At 44.4% G+C, this 21,601-nt stretch overlaps 1 protein-coding gene across 2 annotated transcripts in view; it reads left to right on the top strand.

Annotated features, from left to right (window-relative positions):
- The first annotated feature begins 1,575 nt into the window (after positions 1-1,575).
- PTPRE (protein tyrosine phosphatase receptor type E) overlaps positions 1,576-21,601 on the top strand; it is a 98,628-nt gene continuing 78,602 nt past the window's right edge. Inside the window, exon 1 of one of the 2 annotated variants that reach the window (XM_065066724.1) lies at positions 1,576-1,707. The gene's annotated coding sequence lies outside the window, so the exon portion shown is untranslated. Of the gene's footprint in view, positions 1,708-14,079; positions 14,328-21,601 lie in introns of those variants that run through there. The other variant, XM_065066725.1, reaches the window with a different exon arrangement.

The raw sequence follows: 21,601 nt of genomic DNA, 5'->3' as shown, positions 1-21,601 counted from the left end.
TCTGAGGGGAATGCGGGTGCAAAAGGGCTCAGATTGGTCCCTTGCAGCCCAGCTCTGGTGGCACAGCACTATGTTAATGGTGGAGTGAGCAGAGAGGGGAAGGATCCAGGGAGGCTGATAATAGAATTGTTTTGGTTGGAAAAGACTTTTAAGATCATCTAGTCCAACCATTAACCCAACACTGTCGCATCCGCTGCTAACCCATGTCCATAAGAATCTCATCTGCGTGTCTTTTAAACCCCTCCAGGGATGGTGACTCCAGCACTGCCCTGGGCAGCCTGTTCCAATGTCCAACAGCCCTTCTAGTGAAGAAGTTTTTCCTAATTCCCAATCTAAACCTTCCGTGGTGCAACTTGAGGCTGTTTCCTCTCATCCTTTCACTTGTAACTTGGGAGAAGAGACCAACCCCCTCCATGCTCCAAGCTCCTTTCAGGCATTTCAGAGATCAGAATGTCTCCCCTCAGCTCCTGTTCTCCAGCTGAACCCCCCAGGTCCCTCAGCTATTCCCCATAGGACTTGTGCTCCAGCCCCTCACCAGCTCCGGACAGAGGACTCTCAGATCCCTCCAAGCTCCATCACGCTGATGATCTCGGGAAAGGAGGATGCCCAACCTCACACCTGCTGCTCAAGGAGAGCTTGGCGCTGTAAAACACCCATCACTTGTGCTCCTGTGCATCCTCAGCTTTGCCTCTGGGAAGCGCAGGAGGAAATGAGCCACTTCCAACACGCACAGGCAGCAGCTTTGACTTCTGAAATTTTGGCTGATGTTGTAATCATGACTGTGCCCAAGCGGGAAGCTGGAGCCCCCTTTTAAACTCCACTGTTAACTCACACAGAATCCCAGCATGTCAGGGGTTGGAAGGGCCCTGGAGAGCTCATCCAGTGCAATCCCCCCATGGAGCAGGAACACCCAGATGAGGTTACACAGGAAGGTGTCCAGGCGGGTTGGAATGTCTGCACAGAAGGAGACTCCACAACCCCCCTGGGCAGCCTGGGCCAGGCTCTGCCACCCTCACGAGGAACAAGTTTCTTATATTTAAATGGAACCTCCTGTGTTTCAGTTTGAACCCATTACCCCTTGTCCTATCATTGGTTGTCATCGAGAAGAGCCTGGCTGTATCCTCATGACACCCTTTATATATTTGCATACATTAATAAGGTCACCCCTCAGTCTCCTCTTGTCCAGCTCCAGAGCCCCAGCTCCCTCAGCCTTTCCTCACACGGGAGATGCTCCACTCCCTTCAGCATCTTGGTGGCTGCGCTGGACTCTCTCCAGCAGTTCCCTGTCCTGCTGGAGCTGAGGGGTCACAACTGGACACAATATTCACAGCAACTCCCCGTCTGCAGCTCAGATAATTTCCCGCAGGACGGAGTTCTGCCCGCGGGCGTCCCCGGCTCGCTGAGCACCCGCCGGAGCGCAGGGGAGCCCGGGGGATTGAGCCGGGTGGTTGAACCCGGGGGTTCCCACTGCGGCTGCGGCCAGTGTCCGCCAGGCGGCTCCGCACCCGCCGCCGCGGCGCCGAGGGGGGGAGGAGGGGGGGGAGGAGGAGGAGGAGGCGGAGGCGGCGGCGAAGGGAAATTTCCTGCCTGGCTGCCGCCGCCTCTCCCGCCGCCCCGGGCCGGAGAGCGCCTGGGCGTCCCGCGCCCGCCGCCGCTGCGCGGGGGCGCCGAGGGCCCCGCGGAGCCGCCGCCGACGGAACCGGCGAGGTGAGCGGAGCGCGGAGCGAACGAGGGGGCGAGCGGCGAAGCGATGCTGCGGCGCCGGGGCAGGTGCTGCGGGTGCGGACTGGGGCGACGCTGCTCGGCGGCCGCGCAGGTGCCGGGCAGCCCCGTTCCCGGGTGCGGAGGGGCAGCCGGGCGATGCCCCCGCCACCCCGCGGGAGGCCGGCCCGTCCGCGGGTGCGCATCGGGAAGGGAAGCGACCGGCGTTTGCGTTTGTTCCCGGAGCCGGCCCCGGCTGCCAGCGCTGCCGCCCGGCGGTGTCCCCGAGGCGGGCGGGTACACGCGTGTCCTTTTCTCAGTGGGATGCTCATCCTCGGGAATTATCGCCGTAATTAGCCGGAGGGATGGGCGCGTTTCCGTGGGAGCCCGGAGGGCAGCGGGGACCCTCTTGTCGAGGCGAGGTGGCCGGTGTCTCCTCGCTGGGGTGGGTGTCACACCAGGCTGGGGGTTTGGGCGATGCGCGATAATTTGGGACTGAGGGGACAGCCAGGCGCTGTGCCCCAGTGTCAGGCAACCCCGTTAACTCATCTCCCCGCCACCCAAGTGGGAAACACGGTGTCTCGGCTGCCGGGCTCTCCTCCAGCCCCCGTGTGTGAACTTCAGCTCTATAAAGCCATTTATTTCTTGTCAGCACATCCACACCGTTTTCATCCCGGGGCTGTGGGTATGTGCAGCGTTCAGATGGACAGGACCAACAACCGAGGGATAACATGGCTACGTAGAAACTCTTTTATCCTCCCTTGGACAAGATTAGTGTTGTCTAAAAGCCGCAAGGTTGTATTTGTGCCATTTATTGGATTGTGAAGGTGTTGGCTGGCCGGTTCTTGGGGCCGATAGCGCCCGGAGGAACCGGGGTCGGTGCTGCTGCCCGTGTTACCTTTGTGCTCCCTGGTGGTCCCAAGGAAACACAAGGAAAACAGCTGCTTGTATGGAGGGAGGTGTAAATCCTGCAGCTGGTGAAAAACTTCGTGTTTTCCTTATACAGATTGTGAAGGAGAAAGCAAATGAGGCTTTAATGGAAAAAACCAAATTTGTTACTTCCAAGAACAAAAGTATTGTGGTTCTTCTTCCCCGTGCGTATGGTTTTGTTTGAAATACCGGGAAAAATAATGACAAACCTCACAAAGATAATGTAAAGATGACTTCTAACTGCTTCGCATCATTGGAATTTTTTTTTTTGCTTTAATTGTGGGTTGTAGAAAGGGTTAATGGAGATCTGCTGTGATATTGAACAGCAGTTTTTAATTAGCAAAGGGTGTGCCTTAATTTCTTTAAGTTGTTCTGTGAGGTCCCTCTCCTTGTGGCTGTTTCCATAGGGTGAGGTGATTTGCTGTGTGTTCGGCTGTGTAGCTTCTAAACCGCTGCCTGTGTCTGATTTGTGTGGGGTAGAGGCTGCTAAGTTAAAAGGAAAGACAGAGCTTCTGGAGCTTGTTTTTTCCCTAAGACATTATGGGTTCTATGGGAAAACTTAGCAGAAATAAAGAGACTGAGAATTGAAAACTATTTATTACATGCATGGCAATCTTTGCTTCTGTGCATGTTGATGAAAATTAATGACATTCAGCTGGAAACTCGATATCATTTAAAAGGGATTTTTATGTGGGTATAATGCATTCTGCTCATTCAGGAGGCAAGTTCCAAGTTTGCTCTGCTGGGTGACAGATAAAACCATGTAAACTTTGATGTGGGACGATACAGGTGGTACTGGCCTCATCTTGCTCAGGTGGAAGTTAGGTTAGGAAATTAGGAGTCCCTAATTGGGGTAATGATCTCTAATTGCTGTGAATGGCACCAAAGGGCTTGTGGGTCTTGCTGCCTCTGTTTTGTGCTTGGGGTGGTGGCCCTGATAGAGACGGGGGTCAGGATGGAGCTGGGACAAGCAGGGACCATCGGGCTGAGGGCTCAGAGGTGAGTGGACATGTGCTGGTGTGGATGTAAATATCACGTATGGGGGCTTTGCATTAGGGGCACTGAAAGAAATTAACCTAAAAATGTGGGTTTTTTTTCTCAAGTAACAAAATCAGTTGTTTTGGAAATGTGTGAGAAGAAGGGGAAGAAAATAATGCATGAAACAAAATGGTGTGGGTGTAGTGTTTGGTTGCTTTGATTTGCTCTGTCTTTGCTTACAAATAAACAAGTTACATAGGAGCTGTGTTACACCAGCCATTCTTGCTTGCTGTGCTTTGAATGACATACTCTGTACTCCTTAAATGCTTTTAATATATTCTACCATGTAAAAGGTAAAAATTGAATTCCTCATTTAAAAGCTTCCTATGCCCTTGACACCTTTAATAAAACCAGACGTCTTTATATACTTGGAATCAGTGTGGTGCTGCTGTTCGGACTTCAGTAATTTATCCTCAGCCTGTGATGAGCAGGTACAAAGATGATAATTTTAGCACATTTGGGTCCTAGTTCACTTTTATATATTGCTTTCTTTCCCCTTTTCCACTTCATATGTTTATCTGTTACTCAATCAGGTTTTTACATCTATGTGAGTTAAGAGCTGATCTCTGCCAGAACTGTCTTGAATCCCTGTTTTTTGCCTTGGTCTTATTTTCCTTCCCCTGCCCTTCATTATATTTCTGGCTCCCAGATCACACAGTCAGAGATGTGCCATCTGGGCTGAAGGAATTGGAACCTGAAAGATGGTGGTTTGGGGATTCTGCAGGTTGGAGGTTTGTGTAAGACCTTCCTCTTCCTTGTGAAGCTGAAGCCGAGGATGGGCAGAGCTGTTGTGCAGTTTAACTGGGTTAACGAACGTGTGCTTCGTTATAGCAAAACTTGCACTCAGTAAATATGTTTATTTGCAAAAGATCTCCCTTGCGCACGGTGCCTTTCATGTACTTTTTGATTCTTCTGTAAGACAAGTTGGGCCATAAGTTGATAGTTTTTTTGAGCCATTGGACCAAAGCTGCAGGCTCGTGTTATTGACTGAAGTAGTTTCAGAGCATGTTACAGGAGTGCTTTGACCGGTGTACTTGGTGACCTTTTTCTCTTTCATTTAAGAGGTTACATGAAGAAAAATGGGTGGACACAGGTTGACAAGCTGCAAAGCGAACAAGAGCTGTAGGACATGTGCGGCACAACGCTGCCTTGTCACAGCTCTGCTTGGTGTTTGCTGAGAAGTCAGCGACACACGTTAAAGTGCTTATATGCTTCATGTTTGAAAATGTCCTGTAAATGTGTTCACTGAGATTTTGGAGCAGGTCACTCGTACTGTAGTGAGGAGTAAAAACCAGCCAAGGCAAGTGCTGGATGCTGTGTGGGATGGAAAATCAAGGTAAAAAGGAACGGTGAATGTTTGCCTTGCTGATGTGAGCCCAGCACACCCTCCTCACTCAAGGAGTGGGAGGTTCTGCAGGAGAACTTGTTCAGTTTTATAGAGAACCTGAGGATTATGTACCTTTGTGCCTCTTTGGAATGATACCGTCATTGTGGAAATGTGATGCTGTATCTCAGTCCTTATTTCCAAAATACTTGTCAGGTTAAATTTATGGCAGGGCTTGAAACCAGCTGGAGATCCTGAGACTGAAGGTTGTATCAGAGCCCTTGAAGGCCATCGGCAATGAATGAAGATGCTTTAGTGGAAAAAAACCTGCCTTTATATAGAAACATTGAGGGAATGACTGTCTCTGGAAGTACCTTGAAAATTTCTCAGCAAAAGCAGATGGCAAGAAAACGCATGTTTTTGCTACAAGGTCATTGATGTAAGAAGGGACCAGCTGGGTGGTGGTTGCTGATGTCTGTGTGGAGCAGAGCTGGAGAGATTGCGGAGTGTGGTTAGATATCTGAGTTTACTGGAAGGTGTAACTCTTAGGAGTTTCGTCAGGGTTACTCAAAGCAGATGGAGAGAGGCCTAAGAAATTGCTGCTTGTTTGGAATGGAAGGCTTGTTACTATAATCCTCATGTTTGAATTTAGAGATAAGCCCTAGTTTACCACAGAATGTAAAGTGTACGCCGTGTTTCGAAGACATACTTTTTTTTAAATTAATCTATAAATAGTGTAGTCAGAACAGTGCTACCTGGTGTTCCAGGTGAATAATGTATGCAAACTCAAACTGGGATGCTGTGACTTTCCATCACCGCATCCTCGTGGCCCGGGATGCAGCAGCGGAGGAGCCAAACCTGGGGCTGCTGTTGCGATGATGCGGTGAGTGGGTCTTTGTTTCTTGACGGGTGTTTCATTATTGATTTCTTGATACAATATTAATGAAAGCAGGATCCCTCTGTAACCTAAAATATAATTTGGTGCCCCCGAATCGAAAGTATTGTAAATCGAATGGATACATTATTAAAGAGTTCTGAATGACGCATTCTTTGCGGAGCATTGTTTATGGGTACCCTGGATGTGATGCTCGTTTGATGGGTTGAGCGCTGTCTTAGGGAATGATTCAGATATTGCTTTAACTGATGTTTGGTGTGATGCAGCAGAATTCAAGCTGAATGAAAAGTGGCCGTAGCCACCAGGCTGCTCTGCTCAGGCTTTCTACATCCTTTTTAGCTGTAATTTTAGCTTTTTATTTTCCTGTATCCTTCTGCACAAGGTTTCATCCCAGTGATGTCTGTCTGATAACAATATGTATTGTATAATCCCAAATGCTCTAAGCATTAATATTAAAAATAAAAAGTGTCTGTATTTATTCTAAACTTTTTGCTGACATGTTGATGTCTTTTAAATATATACATACAACAGACTGGAAAGCTTGTCTAAGTGTTGAAATGAGATACTGGTAAGACGGAGATTAGACAAAACTCAGCAGCAGCGATTTATCGAAGTATTTGTACAGGATTTGTTTTTGAGTTCTTCACAAAGCGGAACATATTTTTAAGGGGTTCGCACAGCGTCGTGCTTTTTAATTCAGTTGACTTACTGCAGGTATAATAATTCCATCAGTGATATCCTCCTGCCTGCCAAAATCCTCGGCGTTGTCTGCAGAAGATGCCTTTGGGAAATGGAAGAATAGGTGGGAGATTTTCTTGCTGATAGGAGAGGCTGATGCTGCTGGGCTGGATTTTGATTGCAGTGCGCTCTGATTTTTCTTCCTAAGTGAGCCGGCCAACTGATTATTTCCAGCGAACAGCTCCCTGAACAAGTGTGGCATTAAAAGCTGCTTGTTTCCTGTCCTGCTTGTCCTGGAGTACATCTGTCCAACAGCGATGCCCTAAAAATGCCCTTTATCCTTTGGCTCCTGGCTGGTGACTCACTGTGGTGGCGGCAGATTAAAAAGCTGCCCGTGCGGAGGTGATGGACCTGCGTGCAAAGGTGTTTCCTGGCACATGGAAGAAATAAAACCAGAAAGAAATTTGTCGGGGTGGTTTATTGCTTGCAATGACAGCTTGTTGTCACAGGAAAAACGTGGCATGACTCAGTCGTGGGGTTTTCTATCCCTTTTCTCTCCACTGTAGAAAGGAAGAAGTGCTCAGTCCTGAAAACTTAAGTTATTGGAGATTTTCTAATGTAAAGTAATAATTTTCAGTAAGAATGAGAGATCCGAGCAGGTAAAACCAAAATACAAGACTGTAAATCAGGTAGAGGTGAGATGAGATACAAAGTGGGGTAAACAGTGACAGTTTTTGGGTTATTGCTGTTGAGAAGAGGCAGGAGGGTCGGGATGGATGAAGCTGCATCAATTACTGTTTTCTGAAGGCAACGCACACCAGAGATGCAGCGACATCAAGAATCGCCAGGAGGAATTCAGCCTCAAAAAGGCTTTGGGTCAATAGTCATGTGAATTTTTAAGAAAAAGCGAATGAGGAAATAAAAGAAGAGTCATAAGGGAAGCAAGTGAAAATTGTGTTATTCCTGTCACTTAAAAAGATCAGGACAAAGTAATTTGATAAGCTGGAGGATAAACTTTTCTACCACAGCAAGGGAGTCGGATGAATTCAGAATTCTGCCACTTCTCGGGTTTGTTGCTCTGGAGGCACTAGGGGATAATTCAGAATGAAGTGTTCAATTCCACTTTCAGGACAAAATCTTGCTCTTTTGAGACCAATTGGTTTGGGGTTTCCTGGTGGTTGAGCGTTTCTTTAATCGTTCTGGTTCTTGAGTTTTCTTCCTCTTCAGTAAAATCAATATCTCTGTCATCTGGAATAATGTCTAAAGAAAGCTCAGCCTAATAGAGCTCTGCTGTAGTTCATGATAATGCCCCTTCCAAGGGACTGACTGAAGACTAGCAGAGTAATTTGGATTGTTGGCCAGCGTAACCAGACTGACATGAATTGTGGGAGCATGATGATTTCAAATATAGTTTTCCTGTGGACATGGTGTAATGAGGACAAAATAGTTTGGTTGTTTGTATAGAGCTAGTACCTCCCTGCCCTGTGCTCTTGCTGCTTGAAGGTCATGGTCCCCATGGTCTGTTGGTGTCCCATGTGTTCCCAAGGGTGGGACCGCACTCCATGAAGTTCCTGATACGTCTTCGTGTATCTTGGCATTTGGTCGCATAATTTGTTACATCCCTTGATTCTTTGAATGAAAATCTTTATCAGCAATGAAGTATAACCTGACCAAGGAGAGAAAGCCTGTTTAATCACAACTTGAAAGCAACAATGAGAATTTGTGGTTGAAGACCCTATTGTCATCAGTATATTTGATAAAGGCTCTGTAAATATTTCTTTGCCAAGAGCTGTAGTTCTTCAGCTTCGGAGGAATTTTCACTGGTAGGTGGAATGCATTTTAATTTGTTTCTTAGAAGTGCAATTCGCTTTTCAACCAGCCTTTCTGGTTTAATGTCGCAATTTGTAAGCACATCTGTGTGTAAAATCTGCAGAGAATTTGGTGTAATTTATTAAGTTCTTTCCTTGTCTGACTTGCCTGGCCGGTCTCTTGCTCCCAGTGTGCTTCAGTTGCAAGTTGTAGGCTTTCAAAGTGTACTTAATTTTTATTATCTTTTGCCATTTAACCTTGTTGTCTTTGTTTTTCATCCTTCGATCGTTACTTTTCTTTGCATTCCCAGCCTTAGTTTCTGCTGTAATATCCTGTGTATTGCTTGAGTAGTAGGCTATTGATTTAAGCAAGCGATGAATCACGTTTGTATCCTGTGTTCTACAGGTTTAGATGTCTTGAGTACTCTCCTAGTTTTTTAATTTACATTTGTGTTTCGTTAATGCATTTGATCATACTGCACAATGTCACTTTAATTACGCAACAGGATTAATTTATCTGCTACCTGTCTTCCTACTGATCTTACACAATTGGGCAAATTGCTACTGAGAGCAAGATCGTGGTAAACCAGCTTTCATATTACAGAAGGAAAGCCTGTAAAACCAAGTTAAAATGATATATGCTTTTCCTGTTAAATACATGGATGAGTTGAAATGGATTCATGTTATCGTTTTGTTTGCAGTTGTCAAAAGCTCATTAATTTCAAGTCAAACCACCCAGCACGCTGCTTCAAATTGCTTTTAAATTACACGTGTGCTGATCAACCTCGAAAAGCCAAATTACAAACTCAGCTGAGGACACATTTCAAGGCCACCAATACAACACTTAATTCTAATCGGTTTTTCACCCACTAACCTCCCACCTCCAGCACTTCTCCTTTTCCCGGCAGAGCTGGGGGAGAGGAAGCTTTAGTGACTTAAATATTTCTGGGAAGGTAAGGAGGAAAGGAAAAGGTGGAAACGGGGAATTATATTTAAATAATGACCTCTTCGCACTACTTAGTTGAATCTATTAGAAACAAATCTGGGAAGATGTGGCATTGGGATAATTGGTACGGTTATAATGTGTGATTTTTCCAGCAGGCTTGCTCTGGTTCTGTTGTACCTGAGCAGACCGTGGCTTGACCTGGGATAGAGAATTATGTACACAAGAGCTCTTGGCAGTCAGGTTCTTCACTTTGTCCTTTAGTTTAATACCTTTGACCGGCAAACTGTAGGAGTCATTTAGAAGTTAGATGGAGGTGTGACTTGATAGAGCTGTAATTTGTACTGAAAAAGTTTGAGAATTGCTCTACTACATCAAGCTATTTGCCCTTTTTGGCCTCATTTCCCAATATCTTCAGAGGAAGAAACTTGAATAACTTCCTTTAAAAATTAAACAGTGTTTTACATTTCCAAACGCCCTTGGTTAGCAGTTTATTCTTTGAAATGAAAGCTTAATGCCTTGCAGAAGAGGTTGCAAGTTTACTGTAGCTCTGTGTGCAGTTACATCTCCAGGTTCAGTTCTACAAGGCTTTGGCTCCACATGTTGCTTTTTCCTCCACTAATGTTATATTTTAATATAATACATTTTAGCAGGTTAATTATGCACGATATCTTCTAGGGATTTGGGTTATTATTTTTTTTGGGGTGCTCAGTCCTTCCTCATCTACTAATCTCTTTCACATCAGTTTTAGCAGCTGTAATGTCTATATTTCTGCTGTTGGTTTTGCTTAAAAAAACCTGCCAAAATAGGTCCTGCAGTGACTGAGCCTCCGTGGCATCTTCTGTGTCTTAGGAGAGAAAATCAGTGTGAAAGTACCACTGGCAAAGTTGGAAACAGTTGATGCCATACTGTTCCCTGATAGTATACCAACTTCTTTGAGTCATTGACCTTTCTGACTGATATCTGACTGCAATTGGTATTTTCATAGCTGTCAGCGTCTGCGGGAAGTGGAGGTACCTTCTGTTCCTCTCTGAGGGTTTGATAGAAGAGAACTGAAACCCAGGGGTGAGAGCACAGAGCCAGGGAATCGCTGCTGGTTTATCTCCAGCCTGCCCCTGTAATCCATACAGTACTAAGATTTTAAGTAATTTATACTATGCAGGATGCTTTGTTGAAGGTGTTCTTGAAGAACAGCTTTGCATTCTGTACTTCTGTTGAAATAGGAGTTAAAGAAGAGAAGTCATTTGGTTTCCGAGGTGGTGCAAGTTGGGACCCTCAGGCGACTCTGTACTTTTGGAGACAAAGCTCGTCTTGGACTTCTTGGAAGGTGGATAAATAAGACCCCACTGTTCCTATGCAGCCTGGCTCTGGTCTGCTGAGATCCCCTCCAAACTGTTCAGCCCATTTAAAAGGACACGGCGTGATTTGGGGACAGAGCATCCTTGAGCTGTTGTCCCCAGGACACCCTGTTGCGAGGTCCGGGCCGTGGCCCCGTGGGACGCTGCCATCGCGGGAGCTGTAATCGGAACCGGCTCCCGAGCGTGGGAAAGGAAGGAACTATCCTGCCGGATAGCGCTTTGCAGAAATATGCCCAGCTGTTGAGGGGCCAGGGGGAGAAAAGCAAGGTTTTGTCATTTTTTCAGCTAGAAATGCGTTCACAGCTGCGTGCCAGTCTTCAGAGGGGTGTTATCTGCTCTTTTGTTGTTTTTGCCTCCATACCTGAATGTATATACATTTGAAACTCTGAAGTTTAATGTCGTTCACTAAACATAGTGTCCTTCAAAACCCCCAGTTCTCTTAGAGCTGAGCATAAACTGTGCTGCTGTTCTGCGCTGTTACACAGTCCCATATCTATCCAATACTTCCTTGGGTGGCTTTTAGCGTCTTAAATCATGATGTTATTATGCAAAGGCATGTTGAAAAGTTGGTGGATTTCTGCTTATTCACTTAACGTGTTGCTCAACGTGCTGTCATGTTTTTGACGGCGTTGATGTGCGGCTGTCCCGCAGGAGCTCTGCCAATGCTCCGACCTGCTGCTCTCAACCCTTGTTGCATCCCAGTTGTTAATATCCTCATCACTGATTGAACACACCAGGTTTGCTTTTTATTAAGCTGCTGTTAAAATATGTTAGTGAAGCTGTCGGTGACTCAGATGCATGACAATTACTTCCTTAAAATATGTGTTTGGAAGCGAGTATCTGTGTTCTCATCTTCATCACTGGGCTTTCACCCTTAGTGCTGAACCCTGTAATAACCGTTGCATGACTGGTAACGGAAACATCGTCTGTGCAGCAAACACAAAGTAAAGGCCTGATGTGGTTCAAGTGGTTTTCAAGTGTCTGGGGCTCTATTACAGAAAATAACATATCCTCATTTACGGCTTGCTGTAGGTGTGTTTTGTTATGGCAAGAAACTGGCTGATGATTCAAGGTCAACAGCAGACTGGTGGGATGTGTTAATAGATATCTGTTAGTGTAATAAAGTCCATGGTGGGATCACTTAGAAGGCATTTCCTTTTATAAAAAGTAGATTTATGGAAAACGTTTGTAGTGTATTTTACGTTAAAAGCATTAAAACCAACCAAGCAAACCAAAACCAAACCTGAAAGGCTTGTCCTGCAGAGAGTGATGTGCCCCTTTGATAGCACTTTAATGCTTAGGTTCCTATGCTCCTGTATTAATTAGACGGACAAATTGAATTTCAGTGGAGAGCAGGCGGTGTATTGCGGTTCCGCGCACACGGAGCATCAGAGTTCAACTTGGAGCTGGGATATTCTGTCTTCCAGTAGCTGGATTATTCTCTTATCAAGGAGAAGGAGGTATGCTCTGCAGTCCTCTCACAAGGTGTGGGGGGTGAATTTGTGCTATTTCTCTGTGTTTGAGAGCAGGTGAAGGAGGTTGTGCTCCTGCTTGCTGGCAGAGCAGGATGGGGCTGCCTCGCGATGGCCATTTGGTGTTTGCATACACATAATGCTGAATTTATGTGTATAAGAACTCTGTGTTCACACTGTCTGTATTTTAGCAGGATTGCTTTTACCGTGATCAGAATGGAAACTTGCTGGTTGGGTAAACTTTCAAACCGTTGTATCTATGTATGAGGCGTGCTCCTGGTAGTACACTTACCAGCCTTAAGTATATACCATGTATATATAAGATATTAACAATACTGTGTTTTTTCCAAGATTAATGTATTGATGTGTTTTCAAAAGCGAATTATTCGTGAATATCACATAATTAAAGCTCCTAGGAAACCAGGCACGTTGCTATTTTAATATTACCAGAAATCTGAAAACCTGTATTTCCCAGTTTATACATTTGAGTGTGTGCTCCCCAGCACTGTACCCCTAAACCAGCAGGCTGGTTTACTTGAGCTCTGTCTTTAGTTGTTAGAGAGAATCCTCTGGATAATTCAGACGCCCTATGGGTTTCTGCTCTGTGCTGTGGGCACTTTTTGTCTCGCTCTGTTGAAGGAAACCTGGGGAGATTAACTGGTCCAGGTCCAGTGTTGGTTAGTGCTTGTGTCTATACATACATAGGGAGTGATTCTTGCAGCTAAAAGAAACTTATCAAAGTGAACAGAACAAGACAAATATGCTGAAATATTTTTAATGTATTATTTCTTGTATACGAATAACAATGATAACCTGATAAAATATTGGTAGACAAAGTTCATGGGCAGTTTGAAGGGGAGTAAAATGAGGTGTGATTTTTAGATTTGAGGTGAAACTGCAGCTTGTTGATGTTTAGTTTCCAGGGGTGGAGGTGGCTTGTGTCAGGAAACAGAGCTGGTTGGGGAAAGCCGAGATGAAGATAACAGAGAACTGTAAATTTGAGAGAAGCTTGTGGTGATGTTCAGGTTGAGTGGAAGATGGGCGAAGTGACAAAAAACTCACAGAAAGGGCAGGGTTTGAAAGATGGGAGTGGGCTTGTGGGTTCCTGGCTTTGTTGGTCATCACCTTCTCAGTACAGCCATGTGCAGGGCAGAAGCTGGAGCTGGTGAGGGTGATGGGCTTGCCTGTTTCTGCTTTAAATAAGGGAAACCTGAATCCAAAGAATTGTAGCATGGTTTGCTTTGAAGGGACCTTCCCAGCTCCCCCAGTGCCCCCCTGCCATGAGCAGGGACATCTTCACCAGCTCAGGTTGCTCAGAGCCCCGTCCAGCCTGGCCTGGGATGTCTCCAGGGATGGTTCATCCACCACCTCTCTGGCCAACCTGGGCCAGGCTCTCACCACCCTCAGGGGGAAGAATTTCTTCCTCTGGCCTGAATCTCCCTCCTTTAGTTTAAACCCATCAGCCTTTGTCCTATCAAAACAAGCCCTGCTAAAAAGTCTGTCCCCATCTTTCTTACTGACCCTTTTTAAGTACAGAAAGGCTGCAATAAGGCCTCCTGGAGTTTCTCTGCTCCATGCTGAACACCCCAACTCTCTCAGCCTGAACACCTTGCCAATGTATCCTTACGTGCATTAATGACTTTGTCATAAAAATGGTTTTTATAGCAAGATCTGCCCTCATTTATTTTTGATGAATTGAATGTGGCTGAGGTGTAGCTGTCACTTAGGTGAGCACGTTTCCCAATTGCCTTTCATTTCGAGATACTCCGTGGCTTTGATGGTAGCTCCTGAAAGTTGTTTCAAAATGCAAGAATTAAATGAAGAAAGCTGACATTTTAAAGAAAAAAATTGTATTTCTTTGGATTATTTTTGCACCAGAGGTGACAGAGGCACATCTGTTGGTGTCTACTTAGGCTGCTGCTCTAGCCTGGCTTGAGGAACCACAAATCCCCTTTGTGTTGGGCTCTTGTCCCACGGTGCTGAACACTGCGGCCATTCACAGTCCGAAACGAGGGGCTGACGGCGAGCTTTAGCTCTGCATAGAAACTGGAATTTTCCTCTGGGACAGAAGCTACAAAGCTCGAGGGGAAAAATGCCCAAGTTCAGCACCGATTTGTTTCATCCCATCAACAGCAAAGCAGGAGCGTAGGGGACTCCCCTCTTCCCCGGGCCAAAGGCAGGTGGGACCAGCTCGTTGGTGTTTATGTTTTATATACATTCATCTTTCTCATAATTGAAGTTTTTATTGTTTTTTAATCTCATTAGATCAGAAGCGCATAATGCTTTCCTTAGATTCCTTGCAGTATTGGTCTTTTAAAATTCTTTTAGTTTTAAATACCTTAATGATTTGATGTGTGTTGATGAATTGTATCTCCGGACTATAAATGCAGCTTCAAAACATTGTTTTGAATATTTGGGTAGAAGGAAAGGGGAACTTTTTTGGGTAGTTTCAGCTTGTAAAATCAATAGTTAGAAATAATACAGCACTTAAACATCAGGAGCGCTGCATTTGCTGGGAGCTGGTGGCACGTCAGAATTTGCTGCTGAAGGATTTGCAGCAGTTGAGCAGTAGCTCATAAATTTTCAAAAGTATTAAATCCATATATTTACAGATTCTGTAAATTTTCAGGGCCAAAAGGAAACAAAACTCAGGAACCGCAGAGGCATTTGTGTAATTTCTAACTCCATGTTTAAAAACTCCCATGGGAACCTCTTAAAACCAACAGGTGTTTTCTAGCTTTTTAGGTCTCCCTGGAAACATATAAACAATTGCATCACATGCCTACTCTTTGATCAGCGGCTTTAAATACTGAAACCCTTTTTTAATTGCAACACACCCTGTTTGGTAATAAGAATATGTGAAACACTGTGTCCTTAACATAGCTTTATACCTCGGTTGTGGTAAATAACATGATCAAATATGAGCCGTTCTGGCATAGAAAGTGGTGACAATTAGTAGTTTTTGTAGTAAAATTAATTTTGGTATTGTTGGGACAGCAATGTTGTTGTGTTTCTATTTTATTTTAATTATGACCAAAGATAAATAATTGAGCAAGGATGGTATTTATGGCAGCAATTCCCTAATGTTGCTGGGCCCCAAAATAGGAGATTTCTCTGTACTGAATCCCCATAGCCCATGTTGCTTCTGGATTGCTCGGGAGCCCTTTATTTTATGTTTTCCAAGGCATGCAAGCAGATTTTGAGTCCGTTTACGCTGTCGCGTCTCTCTGTAGGATGAACGGGCAAACAAGGCATTGCCTGTTTATAAAGTTTCTGGAATGACAGAATCATTTGTGTGCTTTGTTTCCAAGCAAACGAAGTCAGGACAATGGGGAAAGGATATTGTTATTGGGCCGCTGGGACTCTACTACTGCATTTTTATTTTGAAATAGCCTTTAATATTTCTGACCTGATATCCTCAGCTATATAAGAAAAATTCCAAGTGGACAGCTAGTTGTTCTTATCACAGAATCCCAGAATGTCAGGGGTTGAAGGGCCCTGGAAAGCTCACCCAGTGCAATCCCCCCATGGAGCAGGAACACCCAGATGAGGTTACACAGGAAGGTGTCCAGGCGGGTTGGAATGTCTGCACAGAAGGAGACTCCACAACCCCCTGGGCAGCCTGGGCCAGGCTCTGCCACCCTCACCAGGAACAAGTTTCTTCTCAAATTTAAGTGGAACCTCCTGTGTTCCAGTTTGTACCCATTGCCCCTTGTCCTGTCACTGGTTGTCACCAGAAGAGCCTGGCTCCATCCTCCTGACACTCCCCCTTTCCATATTGATCCCCAAGAATGAGTCACCCCTCAGTCTCCTCTTCTCCCAGCTAAAGAGACCCAATTTTAGAAATGTCTCTGCTTTCTCCCCCCCTTTTTTTTTTTTAAATTTTAATTTAAGATGCAGGTTATTTTCTTAATACCAGAACAACTTATGTGCTAGTGATGCACTTCTGTATCTGAAAAGTTCAGCAAAAATTAATTCTCAACACAAATCAAACCGGCTAATGTAGTGTCAATGTCCTGCCAGAAGGTAAATCAGAAAGTAAAAAAGGAAAATAAATTATGCAAATAAATAGGATTGGAAGAGGGAGCATTGACCATAGGACTGGATGTGGGATGTTGTTTGAGACTGTTTTGAGTGTCTGTCCATGAGATGTTGGCCAGGTAGGAGCAAAGCTTAAAAAAAGAAAACAGAAAATAAATTTCAATTCTTCCACTTGCATCTCAATGAATTTATAATGTTGGATCCTACAGGGGACTAAAATTATGTCACGGCCTTGTGATCCAGAGATTTGAATCCAACCTATTTCCCTTCCAGCCTTGAATAATATTAGCAGGCATTATTATGTGCATGTCTGATAAAACATTACTTTAAAATAATGTTGTTTCGTGTTAACTGGATGGCCCAGAGCAGGCAGGGACCCCTCGCTCCAGCACTTGAGAGCACTTCAACACAACAGTCCGGTTTGATGCTGTCTGGGTTTAATTTAGCAGATTTAGGGCATTTTCTGGGGTTATTTTTACAAGAGAAGGAACAACTTTCTGGGAATGCTGAGCGGTTGTTATTGTGTGTGGGTGGGTTATGTCTGGGCAATGTTACACTTCGTTTCGGTTTGTCTCCTGGGGGATACCTTCTCTCCATTTACGTCTTCAATAACATGTTTACTGTTAGCCTTTTAAAAAAAAAAAAGTAATCTGTCAGTTTTCATTTTCCTTTTACGATGTTTCTATGTAACAAATGGAACAAATTTACTGCATGTTCTCGCTGAGTGAATCTCAGTTGCCAGTAGCCCACAAGGACCAGCCAGGAGCCAACTTAGTCTGTGCAGAATCTATTTGAGCAGCACTTCTGCTCCCCTTGAAATAAGGAGTTTGCTGATATTGTGAAATAACACATGGTACTGTGAACATACAGAGTACATTATTGCATGGTGTTAAGACACAGGGATAGACGTCTGGGCTGATGACACATTCTGTGCTGTGTCCTTTTGAGGAAAAGATCATTAAAAAGAAGAAGAAAGAGTCGCTGTCAAAATTCTTTTGCATGACCATGCACAGAATTTGCCATGTGGCTGAAGAAATTCAGGTTTTGAAGAAGGGGATCTACAGGAATGCGCTTCTCCTTTCAGTAAGTGCGGGAGGAACGAAGAGAAGAATCCTTCCTTAAATGCACAGATGTATTTTCTGTAGTAAAAGTGACTTTGCATGTTGTCTTGAAAAGATTAAGAAAAAATTTTGGTGTTTAATAGAGTTTTTGATGACATGGTAATAGCCCTGTTCCAGCATTCCTGCCGTCATTTCATTTCTGAAGGCTCTGGGCTGGGTTATTGTTCTTCTCTTTGGTTCCCCCCAACCAGTCACAGCTCTGAGGTCTTGGCTTCTTGAGGGCTCTGAATTTGAGGTTGAAGGATGAGAACAGTCAGTGATATTTAAAATTAGACCCTTTTGGTTTCTGTGCCCCTGAACCAGGTCTCCCTGGAGGTTGTGGTTGCTGTAGGGACCCTTTGCGCTCCACAGGGAGATGTTACAGAGGAACATGCATGACTCAAGAGACAATGTGTTGGTTTTCTACCACATCCCTGGGCTGTGGACAGTCTTTCTTGGTGTGGCACATCAGTCTTTTGAATGATACCCATAATTCTTGCTGGTTTGTGGACTCATCTGCCAGGTCCCATCACTGTCCTTCCTGTATCTTCAACCTTGGAGCGAGTGGGAGAGAAGAGCACATGAGCAGAAAAGGCCTTTCTACGCCGATTGATTTCTAGCTCTGTGGTGTTTGTAGCTGAATTCATCTGTGTAGGGTGTATTTGATCATCTGTAGTGGAAGGAAAGGTTCATCTGAAAGACAGACTCTGTTATGTGAACCTTTTGAAAGCAACCAAGTTCATGGAAAAATAGTCTGTGCTAACAGCTGGGCATAACTGTCCACTCTTTAAGGAGACTGGGGGAACAGAAAAGCCAGTGGGGAGTGAAGTGCACCACCGAACCTCAAAACCCTGTCATATGTGGACTTCACTCTGAAAATAACGCATGTAATGTATGCATTGGAAGTTATGGGACTCTGGAGGTGGCAGGAGTGATGGTACTGGTGGTCATCCTTGGCCTCAAGTGACTCCTGGAGATTCCAGAAAATATGTCAGTGTTCGTCATGTGTTTCAGCTTGGAGTTGTAGAACTCCTTCCTCATCGTATTTTTGCTAAATAGCGAGACTCTGTATGAAATCTGGTATTTCTGAAAGGATATTTATCTGTTTTCATTTCACCCTCCCACCAGTAGATTTTTGTTTTGCATCTGGATTTCTGGTTGTTTATTCAGTCTTCAAATGTGAACATCTGACAGGCTCCTGGAGCCAGTAGTAACAATGACTTTAGGAAGAATGAAGTTCACCAGTTCTCTTTGGATAATCACATAGAAGAACAGCTGAAATAAGCAAAAACTGATACAAGTTTGAGCTTTCATTTCCCACATTAGGCAAATAGCGTCCAAGCAAAAAGGTCAAGTCCTTGTATGACATATGCAGTATATTCAAATGAAGGAAACTTTGTATAAATGCAAACACAAAGTGCTCCCTGAGGGCAAGAGCTTTTATTTATCCCCTCAGTGTTACAGAAAACAAACTTGGAACCAATTTCTGTTCTTTAAAGCCACACTGTGAGTCTTTGGAAGATGCTGGTGGTCCTCCCTGTACACTCACAAGTCCCCAAGGATGGGTCCTCTCCAGTTGACTCAATATATAGAGTTGGAATTTTCTTCTGCACTAAGGTAGAGAAACAGTTTATTCACATCGCGTTTGTTTTGAAACAGAAAGGAGGAAAAGGCTATAGGTTAACTTGGTATCTCAGCGCATTCATAGTGAAAATTGGCAGTTGTAAGGGTGGGGGAAGGTCTGGGCTAAAGCAAGGCTGTGGTAGAATGAAGATGAAAGTGATACTTGCATGTTTCCTGCTGTCGAGGTATGTGATTGTGAGAATCTTCTTGTGATAAAACTTAATGCGTTAGAAACAGGGGATTGTCTGTACTTATCTGAAGTTACCTTTCTTTCAAGCTGATAAAATTCTGAGGAGAATAAAAGCAGAAATTGCCATCTACCGACTTGTCATCTCCTTTGGAACAGGATTTTTAGGCACTCTAGTGGATGGAAAAATGTATTATTTAAATAATAATATTTAATGCAATCTGTCACGTTGGTGAGGTAGAGTTCAATTAAATGGGCTGTGGAAGAGGGAATAGAAGGAAATAACTTGTTGATGCTTATCAATGATCTGACAATGTGAATCCTGCTCTTGGGCTGAAGATGAGTGTCTGATGATGGAGATCTGACCACTGGTCTCTGGGATAGGAAAGGGGTTAATGCTTCTGCTTGCATTATGCTGGAAAAAAAGCTGTTCTGAAGTGTGTGCAAAGGGTTCCCGATTCCCTGGAGCTCTGGGAGGAGATGATTGCAGGACCTGCAAGCAGAGGAGCTGCTCTGCTCATTGCAGCCAGGCTTTCTGCTCTGTTTATTGTCCCTTTGCCCCCAGGGAGCCATTACTTGGAGGAGATATTTGGGCAGGAATAGTTACAAGCTCAACAGAGAAGACAGACAAAAGCTGAAATAAATGAACTTAGAGTATTCTTGTTTTGTCGATTTGAATGAAGGCGGTTGTGGTTATATGGATGTCATCTTACAGCAAAAAATTGTTAATATGTTTCCGCAGGTCGTGGGTTACTTGTTCATGCCCCGGAGCTGCCACTCGCTGAAGATGTATAATGTTGTTATTTGTAGGCTGTAAATCAGATCAGGGAAATGTTTCCTTTGGGAGAGCTCCTGCTTTCCTGTTTTTAACATTTATTTATTTATTTAAACCCAGAAAGTTACAGCAAACAGTTACGTTGAGGTTGGTGTGGTGTAGAGCAGTTGAGGTGGGTCTCAGCTATGGAGAGGAAGAGAAGAGAAGCCTTTGATCTTGGACATGGTTTCTATTGCTGTTTGTGTCCGGTGACATGCTGCAGTCATGTTTTCCCGACGCTGTGAGCTGTGCTTCCTTTTGACATAATGTTGAAAAGAAGATCCCCGGTGGCTCTATGGTGTTGTAGATGGCCATGTCGCAACGGGTGGTCGTGGTTCAGAGACACCACATGAAGACAAAAGTAAAGAAACTGGACAGGAACAATAACCACCTCGTTATTACTAATACAATGTGAAACTCGATGAGGAGCCCCGTGTTTCTGTAAAGCACGGCCTCCCTTTCCTCGGGTGATGGCAGCAGGTGCCTTGGCCAAAACTGCCCTTGGAGTAGCAGGAATTGCCCAATAACCCAGGATTCTGACTTCAATTCATGGCTTCCCTTGGAGCCCACCCTTGTCCCGTGGAGCTTGTCACGTTGTGCTTCATGTGACACTTCTCTGATTGTCACAGGGGAAATCGCATTGGTCTCAGGAATCATTTTAGAATGAGCATGTTATCAGACCCCAACGTTATTTGGGGATGTTGCAAAATCAAGTGGTTTTTAAGACATATTGCCACATGTTGATGCAGAGCATAGTCATCAAGTTTTTCTCCTGTTAATTTTTTAAACAACTATTTAAAGCTCTCCAATAACAAATACATCTTGGCTATTTAAAAAGGAAAAATTCTGTTGTCCTCTGCGTATATCTCCTGTTATCTTCAGGATGACAATTCCTTCTCTGACACAGAGGGTAAATCCAGAGCTTCTAAGGCAGAACCCTAAGATGTTTGCTGCAAACACACATCCCTTGTTAACTAGTATTTACATAAAACACGCTGACACTGCTTTGGGGAGGTTGAGTAGGATGCTTTCTCAGCTGTTGAAATTTGCACACGAGATAGATGTTTTGATTAAAAAAAAAAAAAAGGTTATCTTAATACGTTTTCCATTTATTCCCATGTGTCAAAATCAAAGCGGCGTTTCTCCAGGCGTTTTGCCCATTTTCATTTTTTGTTCCTCTTGTTCGGTTGTTTGGATTATTTTTTTTTTCCTTCAAGGTTGGGATTTATTTATTTTTTCATCTCAATGGGGGAATTCAATTGCTTAATGAGATAAATACTTGTAAAAAAGCCTTTTAGACAAAAATTAACATAATAGTACTACTTTTGGATTCTTGTTTATTTTTAGGAGTATTTGTAAACTCATTCTTGTATCACAGAATCGACTGGGTTGGAAAAGACCTCAGAGATCATCAAGTCCAACCCTTGGTCCAACTCCAGTCCATTGACTAGATCATGGCACTAAGTGCCATGTCCAATCTCAGTTTCAAAACCTCCATGGCCGGTGAGTCCAGCACCTCCCTGGGCAGCCATTCCAGTGCCTGACCACTCTCTTTGCAAAGAATTGCTTTCTCATCTCCAGCCTCAGTTTCCCCTGGCAGAGTTGAAGCCCATGGCCCCTTGTCCTATTGCTGACTGCCTGAGAGAAGAGACCAATCCCCACCTGGCTAGAACTGCCCTTCAGGTAGTT

Source organism: Columba livia, chromosome 6, assembly GCF_036013475.1.
Source record: "Columba livia isolate bColLiv1 breed racing homer chromosome 6, bColLiv1.pat.W.v2, whole genome shotgun sequence".
Lineage (NCBI taxonomy): Eukaryota > Metazoa > Chordata > Aves > Columbiformes > Columbidae > Columba > Columba livia.
This window is presented reverse-complemented; position numbering and strand designations above follow the sequence as displayed.